General features: G+C 47.2%; 2 non-coding genes across 2 annotated transcripts; both read left to right on the plus strand.

Annotated features, from left to right (window-relative positions):
* Window positions 1-706: 706 nt before the first annotated feature.
* TRNAP-UGG (transfer RNA proline (anticodon UGG)) lies at window positions 707-778 on the plus strand. Its single transcript has one exon. It is a non-coding gene; the product is annotated as a tRNA-Pro (tRNA).
* Window positions 779-2,146: 1,368 nt separating this feature from the next.
* TRNAP-UGG (transfer RNA proline (anticodon UGG)) lies at window positions 2,147-2,218 on the plus strand. Its single transcript has one exon. It is a non-coding gene; the product is annotated as a tRNA-Pro (tRNA).
* Window positions 2,219-12,390: the final 10,172 nt, after the last annotated feature.

A 12,390-nucleotide genomic window follows, 5' to 3' on the forward strand; every position in this document is an offset into this window, starting at 1 on the left:
TTCTTTCTTTCTTTCTTTCTTTCTTTCTTTCTTTCTTTCTTTCTTTCTTTCTTTCTTCCTTTCTTTCTTTCTTTCTTTCTTTCTTTTTTCTTTCTTTCTTTCTTTCTTTCTTTCTGTCTTTCTGTCTTTATTTCTTCTGCATCTCGCGAAGTTGCAGTGCTACTTACTGCTGTGACCGGCAATCAAACCCGCCTCCTTAACCTTCGAACGGAAACGCCTTAACGTTAAGCTGTCCTAATTTAGCTAACAGAGAATCGTTCAGGACACCCTGATTTGGCGATGTACGCTAAAAATGAGAAGCCAAGAAAGGACCTCCAGCTTTGCCGCTTATTTCATCAAGCTTGACACAACTAATGTGCAGCGGCCACGTGTATCAAATTTATTGTACAGGGTAGTTGCTGTGGGTGCACATTGAGTTACTAATCCTCGCTCGTACTGTAGCCGCTACGGTTTCTGCCTTTCTCTCTTTCACTCTTTCTCTCTCTCGCTCATCAAAAGCGCCGATAAAGGGTGAGACCAAACCAATCGAGTCGTAAGGTGTTTCGATGGAAGCGTATCCGCAAAGGGGACGACGCGTTCGACATGTTAACGAGAACTCCTCGATCGGTTCAAGGCTTCTGGCTTAAAAGGGGCCACGTGGATGTACTATAAACCGGTCGGAAAACGTGAAGAGACGTGTCCATAGCAAAAAGTCCACACCATGAGCGGCCCGTTGGTCTAGGGGTATGATTCTCGCTTTGGGTGCGAGAGGTCCCGGGTTCAAATCCCGGACGGGCCCACACTTTTTTTGTTGTTTCTATTAAGAAACAATAAGGCTGCTTCGCACTAGTAGTAGTGCGAATGAAGTGCCGAGCTTGATAGCCTTTGCTTCTATTAGGTTTTTCTCTTTCTTTACTACTCCGTTTTCTTCTTGTTTTCTTATCCTGTTTTTATGGGGGTCTTTTTCCAGGTCGGCGCCGTAGGCGCAGCCCAGTCACAGCGAAAGCTAGAAGAGCGGTCTTGCAGAGCCTTTTCAAAACACTCATTGGGTAACTACTGCAAGCACACTTCCTTAATACCCCCTATGGCATTGATAATAAATTTTTGGGTAGTGGGCTAGAATTCGCTATGCGATTTTCTGTATTTTTTGAGAAGCGTGGTATCCGCTAAACACTTGCAAGGAATATTGTGCCAATTGTCCATGCAGTGGCTGACGACGATGAGGAATTATGGCTGTAGTGGGTATGTGCCACAGTTAATAGGAAAACAAGAACAAGAATTTGTAATGGGTTGGAGCATTGGTCAGCCCACTCGTTACGCTAACCGCGTTGTGCGACGACTGGTTGTTTTTTAGCTGCTTTATAACGCTTTATAAGTCGAATTAACGCGATTGCTTTCCCGACATCAAGCCTGCCTAAGGCAACTTTGACAACGAGGCACAAGAGTGTACTTTACTGGTGATAATTTCATTCATTAAAGAAAAAAAAAACCGGACTAGCTCAGTGGTAGAATAGTGAGCCGGCACCCAGCGGGTGCGGGTTGGAGCCCCACTGTGCCATTGGTGCTAGGTCATGCCTGCCCGAGGCATGTTTGACAAACAAGTTGCAAGCACCGGCGTAACTCAGTGGCAGAAAATTGGGCTGGCACCCAGCGGACTCGGGTTCAAGGCTTCTATTTTAACGCGACGTGGTTACGGACACCGGTGGCGGCGGCGGACAACATGCAACTGCGCGTGACCCCAGTTGTGATCTCATAACAGCTTTCGCTGTAAAGACGAGAAACCAATAAAGGACTTCCAGCTTTGCCGCTTCTTTCATCAAGCTTGACCCAACTAATGTGCAGCAGCCACGTGTATTAATATTTTTTTCTATCAAACTTATTTTACAAGGCTGTGCGTGCACGCTGAATTACTGATCCTCGCTCGTGCTATGGCCGCTGTGTTTTCCGTCTTTGTCTCTTTCAGTCTTTCTCTCTTGCTCATGAAAAGCGCCGATAAAAGGTGAGACCAAGCCAATCGAGTCACAAAGGGACGACGCGTTGGACATGTTAACGAGAACTCCTCGATCGGTTCAAGGCTTCCGGCTCAAAAGGGGTCACGTGGATGTGCTATAAACCGGTTGGAAAACGTGAAAAGACGTGTCCATAGAAAAACGTCCACACCATGAGCGGCCCGTTGGTCTAGGGGTATGATTCTCGCTTTGGGTGCGAGAGGTCCCGGGTTCAAATCCCGGACGGGCCCGAAACTTTTTCTTTGTTTCCATAAAGAAAAAATTAAGGCTGCTTTGCACTAGAGGTAGTGCGAATGAAATGCCGAGCCTGGCAGCCTTTGCTTCTATTCGGTTTTTCTCTCTCTTTACTACTCCGTTTCCTATCCTTGTTTTTCTATCCTGTTTTTATGGGGGGTCTTTTTCTTCCTATTTTCCCCCTTTCTTTCTCTCTCTTTCTTTTTCTCGATTGCGTATTCTTTTGCAGTTTTCAGTTTATACACCTGGTCTTTGCCTACGTTACGCCAAGTGACGACAGCATACGACAGCACACGACAGCCCGTGCTCCTAAAGTGCTCTGCACTTAATGTAATCGTCAGGGCGCTCAAAGAAGAAGAATACTTCTCTTCGGCGCGAGCGAGCGCCAAGTATGCTACAGACAGCTACGCTGCATGCGAGGCTTCGCCCGCGTTTCGCCAAGCTATACGACGATAGCATACTGTCACCGCATACGACAACCCCTATAAAGCGCGCCGTACCTAAACGTTATATTCGAATGTAAACTTATACCCGCCACGGTGGTTCTGTACTATACTCTCTGCGGCAATGAAGGAAAGGCTATACGGAACCAAAGTGGGCGTGGGTGGACAGCTGAAGAACCTGCAGTATTAATGTCTCTCGATTTTAAGGGAGCACAAATGCGTCTGTGTTTTCTGCGTGAATACAATAAAATGAAATAAAACATTGCTTTATTTCCTACGAGATGTTGTTTTTAAAGAGACGTTGCACGAACTAGTGAGATATGAATACTCGTTTTGCTTCATGAAGTGCCGTTTCGCGTTTCTGCACCTCTGAAAACGTCGCTCTTTTTAGGTGCACCTCACAGTTAAAATGGCGTCTTCGTCTTTATGTGAGTGCTTGTCGCTCTCCAGCTATTCCGACGACTCGCCGAAGGAGCCTGTGTCTCGTTTTCCTCACAAATAGCTGCGTGAGGAGACGTAGCAAATTCTACGAATGCAGTGGTATACTATTCGAACAAGGCCGGCAATTCGAAAAACGAGTCGAGCCGGACTTCGTGGAGGACTACGTGTGCCGTAGCTCCGCCTCAGTAACTTTCTTTTCATTGCCACATGAAGTGGTCCCCTAGAATATCGACTAAGACACTCGGATGCTGACCAGCAGATCGCGGAATCGAATCTTGGCCGCGGAGGCCGCGTTTTTTGATGGAGGCTAAAAATACTTGAGGTCCGTGTGCTTAGATTTAGGTGCGAACCACAGGTGGTCGAAATTGCCGCAGTGCTCCACTACGGTGGCTCTCATAATGCAATCATATGGTGGTTTTCGGACGTTAAGCTCCAACAACAACAACAACAACAACAACAACAACAACAATAATAATAATAATAATAATAATAATAATAATAATAATAATAATAATAATAATAATAATAATAATAATAATAATAATAATAATAATAATAATAATAATAGAATGTAAACTCCTATAGTTACATGAGCTATTTGCTTCCATTGCAGAGATCTGGTAGATCACCTCAATTAATGTATATTATAAAACAACAACAACAAGCGCAACGCATTAGAAGGACAGAAAAAAGGAAGAAAATCTCGAGAGGTGGTTGTTGATTTCCACTGATGTGTGGGGTTTAACGTCCCAAAACCACCATATGATTAGAGACGGTTGGTTCAGGACTCCTAGAAAAGAACACAAAAAGTTTAGTATCGCGTTCTTAGTTCCTGTATTAGGGCAGTTAAGCTGGATATAGAGAGCGGTCTTATGAATATAGTGCTATAAGCAATACGCATAAATAAAAGATGACGCAAAACAACATACTGGGAGCTGGTCATCGTTTCCCGTCTACCTCTATAGTTTAATGGATGCCAAAAAAAAAAAACATGACCAAACTCCAGCAAGCCCGGTACTTTCCGTATTGATGGCGTCATTAACAGTCACGTAAAACGACCAATTCGTACGTATACGATCGACCAGAGATGTATATAGTGGCAAGCGGAATTCAACGTTACTTAAAACCCATTGCACCCATCCCGTTCAACGGTCCACAAGTTCCGCGCGTCTGTCGTTCGGTTTGCCACCACCGGAGGCAACTGATCTCGCATTTACTCATGAGCAAGCCTTTTTTTTTCTTACCTTTCCTTTGTTATTCTCTGCGCACTCGGGATATAAATCTGACATGCGATACTTGCGCGGCAAGTTTATTTCTAACCCCCCCCCCCCTTTCCCGATAGTTGGACCATCCACATGCGAAGCCTTGAAGGAATACTGATGACAGTGGTTCACGACTTCGACGTGTATATACACATAACCTGCGGCGAAGGCATATGTACGGGACGATTCGGGAGCCGCATTTAAACAACGCATTTCAGGGCGCGGACCCGTTCCAACGTATACACGCCGGAGGCGCGCCGCAATATGTTCTGGTACTTCATTTTTACGACGACGAACGACGCTCCCCGTCGCATGCATCTTCGGGCCGCACACACCACGACCGATCGCCAAATCCCGGCGTAACGGCCCAGTCATAAACGGGAGGGAATCGCGCATTTCTCGCGATTGCCAGATTTTCCAAAAAAGACGGGGCCGCACACCGGAGAAGAAGTGAACAAGAAGCACGAATACGACAGAGAGAAACAAGCGAATGAATACAGGATGAATGGGGCAGCGAAATGGCCAGGCGGATGGCCCCTTTTAGCGAAAATGGCTCGAATTTGAGGGTTTATTTTGACCGCTCGTACATCTATGCGCTCGAAGGTTGTTGGTGTTTTTTGTTTTTCTGGAAATGTGCGCGCCGTGTGTGTCGCGAATGGGAAACTTTACAACGAGGAACATTTTGGTAATGTTTCCCTCGGTGCGCCTATACACAAAAGCTGGCGTGCCACACCTGCCAAGTGCGCGCGTTTCATTTCCGGGTGGTGGCACGCGTGCTCTGCGCGTTTACGAATGCGAAATCGTATCCTCCCGGGAAGGAGCCAAAAACAGCAACAGTATATGATTTTCGTTATTGGAGTAACGACAGAAACTACGCGTTGTCTGCGATACAGTCATAGACACGTGGTGCTTGCCGGGAAGTTTCGCGTGATAGGCAGAGAGAAGGAGAAAGAGAGAATGCGTTGCTGCGCGTGATACCGCCTTTATATAGAAGCACGGACATATACCAGGATGTCGTGTATACCCGGGATGAGAATGATTGGCGCTAACACAGACAATCGTATACATATATATTCACGGCTTGGCCACGCTGTCGAGAAATTTAGTAAGACGAACACGAGCACTTGGTATATTAAAGCATAGCAATTTTTCAGCTCAACGTGCAACTGCGTGCCTTGTCGAGCTGTAAGAGGGCTTCGATTTTGATTACTAGTGCACACTGCAGATGTCCCAGAAAACTGTAGAACGCCCATATCATTAACGAAATAGAACCAAAATATACGTTTTGAACGTGTTCGGGATTAGATATTGCGGATGAAACGGCTCGTTCTTTATCGACTCCCAGGTACGGGGGAATGGAGCCCTAATTTAAAGGGCCATTAGAAAACGCGAACCAAATCGCATGTTTTTTCGGCGTACTTCAATTTTAGATCGTTTATGGGGAGTAAGCGTATATAAAAGTTTTATATAAGTATTCTGATGTATTTGATTCAGCTTTTTTTACTATTGTAGAATAATTCTACTACATTCTTCTCTACATTTTTCACATTGTATCGCATCGAGAACATCTACAGTACACATCGAATCCAGCCAAATGTGAATGAGCGAAGGAAGCAAACACAAAATGGCCAAAGTCCAATTTTTTTTAAACTATAGAAACACCACCCCGATAGCGCATTATATCCGTATAACTAATGACACAATGGATTCCCCGTGCGCGCGCACTTGAAATATGTATGCTTCGCGCAGTACGCAATATCGCAGCGATGACCGTCTCCCCGGTTCGGTCCTCCCTTCCTTGAAATTTTCAATTCTCTAATGATCAACTGGGACTCGGGGATATGTCTGATTCAATCGTCATCTCGAGAAACGTTCAACCGTCGTTAAATATGCGGGGCCGTTCGTCTCAGCCTTCAGGCATGCAGGCGCGGGGCAAGCATGGACTTGCTGCAGCAGCCGGTCGCACGGACTCTCTCCCTGCGGGAAATCGATGAATGACACAGATCGCTTGCTTGGGAAACAGGACTCGGCCGCCGGCTACGTAATCGACCCGAGGCACGCACGCATCCTGTACTGCGCGCTGCACTCGATGCAACCGACGTCGTCATCGCGTCAGCCGTGTCAATTCTGCATGCGCGTTGCTCAGACGCTCTGTTCGACGATCCTGTGCGCATACATTACACGCGCACGGAGCTCCGTAAAAGTGTGTGCAAGTGTTGCGACACTCCATGGGGCCAGCTGCGCGAACTCTGTAAGGGCTCGAGATGTGCACGAGCGGCGCTCCGTAATAATTTGAGAGAGAGAGAGACTCTCGGCGTTTGTGTTACAGCGATGAGAGACAGTTTGGTGACGTCATGCGAAGACTTCTCCAGGCTATACGTATGGCAGCAACACCGTTACCCCATAGTTGTCAGTTTGCGCGTGACCGCCGCACATTGCTGTCTAGGCGGCGTCATCATATGATCAAATTGGAGATGACATTATGTTCCAAATGCAGACGATATTACGTTCCGCCGACTGCCAGTGCAATGAATTTCGTGCATTAGCCGAATTTTGATTGCATCGACGAAGAGAGTGTCAAACTTGGTAGTCAGTCTTCTTTCCGTATACTAATTATGCCTGTGTGGGAAAATGATTGCGTATAAACGGACGCCAGATAATAGAGCTGTTAACGCATTACTCTATTCGTCGCAAAAAAAAAATCAAGGAGGAAAAGAAACTGCAGTATACAGATATAAAGTACGACAGTGGGGTAGTGCTATCTGTCACAATAAAAGCAGTCAGAATAAAAAAGGACGTCTTTCTGCTTGCAACGATCTTAGCGCAGCAAACGTGAAAGCACTAATGTACAAAGTGCATCGGATGTTGTCATATATGACACGAGTAATGTTAATACTTTGGAGTGGTTATATGCGTTATATGGACCCGGCAAAGTCGTATGTCGGCATATATGCTCTCGCGATGTAATACATACATCAGGCGAACATGCACGCTCAATTTGATACACTGTCACGTGTTGTCTCCGGCGCATTCCTGACTCTCCATATTATAAACCACGCCTTAAAAGTACTTTGCACATGACGTTGATCGCGAAGAGCGACTGCGAACACCGACTGCATGCCATCGCGGTGACGCAATTCACTGCGCGTTTAGGATATATTTCCGATATCGAACGTTTACTTTCATGGATTTCGCCGCTTCCTTTTCAGGCATCATCACTGGTGACGTAACTATACTATTCAGAATGACATGAGCCCCAATATACTGCATCTTCGAATGACTACAAAAGAGTTCACACCACTTTGTGTGCGCCGCTCTCTTATTACCTATAGTTTCCCTCAAGAACACTCCACTGCCCTATTAACCAAACAAATGATGCTTTCTTCAGAACAGTTTATAATATTGAAGAAAAAAACTACATTGGAGTACGTTTGAGATTCGCCTTCAGGAAAAGAACGCGACAGCGTACGCTGTGCCAATGTGCTCAGATTTGGGTGCACGTTAAAGAACCCCAGGTGGTCTAAATTTCCGGAGTTCTCCACTACGGCGTTTCTCATATTCATATGGTGGTTTCGGGCTGTTATACTCCACATATCAATCAACGCGACAGCGTATATGATCGGGCCCCACATGAATTACCTTGTCAACTGCTATAGCCTTGCTTATTTCGGTTCTCAGTGCATGCCTCAACCATGCTGCGAGAAACCGAACGTCTGTGCGCTTAACAATGGCCGTTTCAAACTGTTCTAGAATGCCTATTGGAAGTACAGTTGTTAAATGCCCACTACGCGAATCAGCGACGGGGGGCGTTCGTAAGACAACTCGCGAGCGTGTACGCGCAACCGCTTACTTTGTTGATGTTTCTTCCCTCTCTGCTCTTTCATCTCCTTATGTTTCATCTCCTCCATCCCCTCCCCTGCACAGGGTAGCAAACCGGCTGTCTATAGGCTGGTTAACCTCCTTGCCGTTATTTTCCTCTTATTTTCCTTCGTCCTTCCTTGTTGATGTTTTTGCTGCAGCTGATGATTAACTAGGCCCGAGTGCTTTGTAATATGGTGGGCCTTTAGAACGCCCAGTCGTAGCGCAAATTCACGTATTGTGACGCGTGCAGCGATTCTACGTGTCTGCCACGTAATATTGCGTGCTTCAAGAATACTCTTCCCACTATAAACATGTTTTTTTTTCTTTTTCGGAGCAGTTTCAAGGAATGGCATGGCTCTGTGGTATAGAACGCCAGCTCGATTGTCGCGATGCGGGCAGTGGGTTCAATTCTCACTCGAACCGAATACTTCTGTTATGCATTTTATTTGCATCTTCCTGACTTTCTCGCGCACGGACAATCCTGAATTTTATATCGCTCACAACGAAAAATGCCATCACTGACACCATAATGTCTGCGAAAGGGGGTCTTTTATGGTGTAGCGTTAAAACACAAACTTCTTTCCTATTACACGCACACACCCTATTTTACTATTTTTTACAGCAATAAAGGCGTATATGTATACGTGCTGAGCCTCTTTTTCGTGGAAGGACTTTTGGTGATTGTTTTTTTCGGCATGCGAAAGCAAATCACATGTCCTTCCTCTCCAGCGGATTATTGCACAACGAGAGCAGAGATTATCGACACGATCGGCACGCAGAAGAACACGATAATCCCGCGTAATTAAGTGCCGCCTAGCAACGGCAACGCGTCAGAAGTTCGTAAAGCCTGCCGATCCGACGTGTCGCCGCATATCATTGGAGAGACTCAGCAGTTCGCAGCAGGCGTTTGCGCATGCGTCGTACATACATCGGTGCGAGTGATATACCTGTGTGCGCAGGTAGCCATGCACGAGGATGGGACATTTTGAGATACGCAAAGGTACGCAAACATCCTTATCTGATGGTGCCGTTCTCCATTGATCCAATGTCCATTGCTATATCAGCTGGAATGTGAACACACACAGCATGATCCCGGTCTGCGAGATTCGCTGGCTATGTTAGCGCTGCTATGTATTCTAGTTCCCGAGGCTTATTCCGCAAGCGGGCTTGAGCTAGCAGCTGCGCTGAGCCTGGAGGTGGGATAAATTTTATTTGGTCCCGGAGAACCGATCAGACATTCCCCGAAGGAGGATCCGCCGCAGTTGCTGGCCGCGCCCCCACCGGTACCGGAAGACCATGGCCCTCCGGCGCGGGCCCGTTCGCAGGCCTCCTGGACTGCCGAGAGCTGGACCGAGAGCTCGGAGCTTTTAAGGGCCCTCTCCCACTCCTGTTCTGTGCTGAACTTTGCGCTACGTAACGCCGTTGCGTTGCTCATGATTGTTTCCTTTTCTTCATTTCCATTTTTTCTGTCTTCCTTCTTCTCCTCATTATTCCCCACACTGCATGTACTGATTCATCGTCAAGGGTCAGCCGCATTCTCAACTGACACTGTACCGCTCCAGCCACGCTTATTCTTTTTTGTTCTTTGTCAATTAATATCTCTGCTGTATTGTTGCGATAAATCGACAACGTGGCGCATTGGCCCCCTGTTACCCACGTATGTGCACGTCACGAATGTATCTCACAATCGAGGGTATACCGATTGCAAGTGATGCCGTAAACACCGCACACACGACCACGCATAATGGTCGTGTGTGCGGTGCATCGCATTACTGCATCGCGTTTGTTCGTGGCGCGCCTGTAAAACTATACTCCAAGCAGTGAATGTACACGGCGCCGCTCTGATGTGTATATCCCCCGCATTCACAAACGTTCACTCAAGAGCTCTCCTCGACTTGAAAAAGTCGATGGGAGCGCCCTCTCTTGGCAGTACAAGTCACTGCATATCGGCAATATTCTGCAGCAATTATTGAGAAGCGCAGCGTCAATTTCAGGCGAGCAGCGGCGCAGTGCTCAACTCAGTCAAGTGAAGGATGGAATTCGAGTCGAGGGGCGTATCTGAATACGGGGGTATATCTTCAAAGCGGTCTTCGGCCTCGCTCCGAAGACGAATGAGCGGGACTACATTGTCCGCGACGGCACCACGCGCGTCACAGGGCACGCACTGCACCGAGAGGAGGCCAGTGCCTCGAGGATGGTACGAGACGCGGCTTCTTTTGCGGCGCCAAACTCGCACGCGGCGCTGCACTGACGCGTGCAAACATGTGGGCTTCAGCTCCGATGCATGTGGCCGTGGCGTAACAGCGCAGGCTTCGAGCAACGTCGGAGTTTGTTGACCCCCAACAGCTGGTTGCCAGTAAAAAAAAGCAACGGGAAGACCGAGGAAAAGGTGTGACTTTGCATTTCCTCGTGCAGAGTTTCCTTTTTCCTTTTACGCTGGCGTGTGCGCTCTTTGGCGGCCTCCTGTTTCTCTCGACAGTCGCGCCGCTGTCTCCTCCGAGCTGCAGTGCGGCTTTACCCGGCGCGCCTTCTCGCCCCCGTGTCTGGACCCTCCCACCCCCGGCTGAGTCAGCGCTCGCTGCGGCTCGCTTCACTCGGTGCTGCCGCCGAGTTTGCACTGCTGCTGCGGCGGCTCTCTTGATGCTGCTGCACGAGGAGGAAAGGGCGGAACCGAAAAACGTCTCTCTTTTACACACAAAAAAGAAAACAATAAAGAAGAAAAGAGAATAATACAATGTGACGTGACTATAGACGCCTTATCTCGCAATTTCTTATTTACGCTGCTATTTGGTGCACGGACGAAAGCAGTAACATATACTCAACGAAATAAACCCTACTTTGATGATATTGCATGAAGGAACGCGCGTAACGTATGACCTTTTTTTTCCCATACTTACGCGTTTGTTTCCTCCTTAGGTTAGGTTTATTTTCTGCACTTACAGCGAGAAATTTCTCCGTGCGATTACTGCACCGCAATTTGGGTGTCCCGGAAGTCATTTGCATGGCACATGAACGCAAATCTTTCTTTCACGTTAACGCGACAGATCTAAGTATGCAGTGAATGTTTATTTTCGCAAGCGTGCTTCATAATATTGCATAAAACCGGCAAGATTGTTAGCTCATATATGAACACTTATACGACAAACGGAGCCCCTGCCGTGAATATGCGTGGCTTTCACGAGACCGTAATTAGGTTCAAAAGAAAAACGCTGAATGTAAGAATATTCTTACTTTTTATTTGTAAAACCCTAATCCCATCCGATATGTCGCTCAGTGAATAACTCACGATGCCAACAACAATGTGTAATGATCGATGAATTTCATCTTTCAGGACGCCAGAACAAACAAGCAGCCATATAAGTGTCGCGAGCAACAGCCACAAACGTGTGAAATGACGAAAGAAGCACAATTTATACCTCGTCTTACTTTGTTATTACAAAAGACAACAAGAAAGAAAGCTTTCGGGCAAGTAGTTAACGTGCTCTGCACTATACCAGCAAAGACAAAGTAGTTATTTCATCATGTCTGCTTCGGGCACCAGATTTCTGTACAGCACTGCTTCATCTCTCCTCGCTAAGACGCACATGCACAGAACCGCACTGTCTAACAACGATTCAGAAAGCGTATGCATTGAAGAGTCAGGCGCGAGTCATTAACAATAACACGCTCATGAAAGAAAATAGCGTAAGAATGAACTCGTCAACGATAACTCTTCGGCTCACGCGAAATTGAATCAACAATCATCGCCCTGCGTACAGAACGGCCTACGTCCTGGGGATTAAAGCTCGAGCGCACAGAACAGTATAAGTTTCTGGCTCGTTTGAAATGCAATGCCCCGTGCGCCATAAAAGTAGGAAGCGCCATCCTATATAGCCGGCAAGCCGCTCGCGCGACGAGTACCACCAACCGTGCAAAGAAAGGCAAAGTCACACATTCCGCTAAAAGCGTCATTCTGCATGCACGCTCAGTATTCTGGAAGCCTCACACCGGCTCATTACAGCAGCGGGCCGAAGGCAGTTTAGCGCAAGTGGCAGTTTCTGTGTCTTTGCTTCGGGCCGACCTGATTGCTCCGCGGCTCGGCCTTAATTTGGAATTCAAATAGGGCGGCACGCCGTAAAGGACCTTGCCTCGCTTGTTTTCTTCGTCTTCTTCCTAGAGTCG

This window comes from Rhipicephalus microplus, chromosome 1 (assembly GCF_043290135.1).
Source record: "Rhipicephalus microplus isolate Deutch F79 chromosome 1, USDA_Rmic, whole genome shotgun sequence".
Classification (NCBI taxonomy): Eukaryota; Metazoa; Arthropoda; class Arachnida; order Ixodida; family Ixodidae; genus Rhipicephalus; species Rhipicephalus microplus.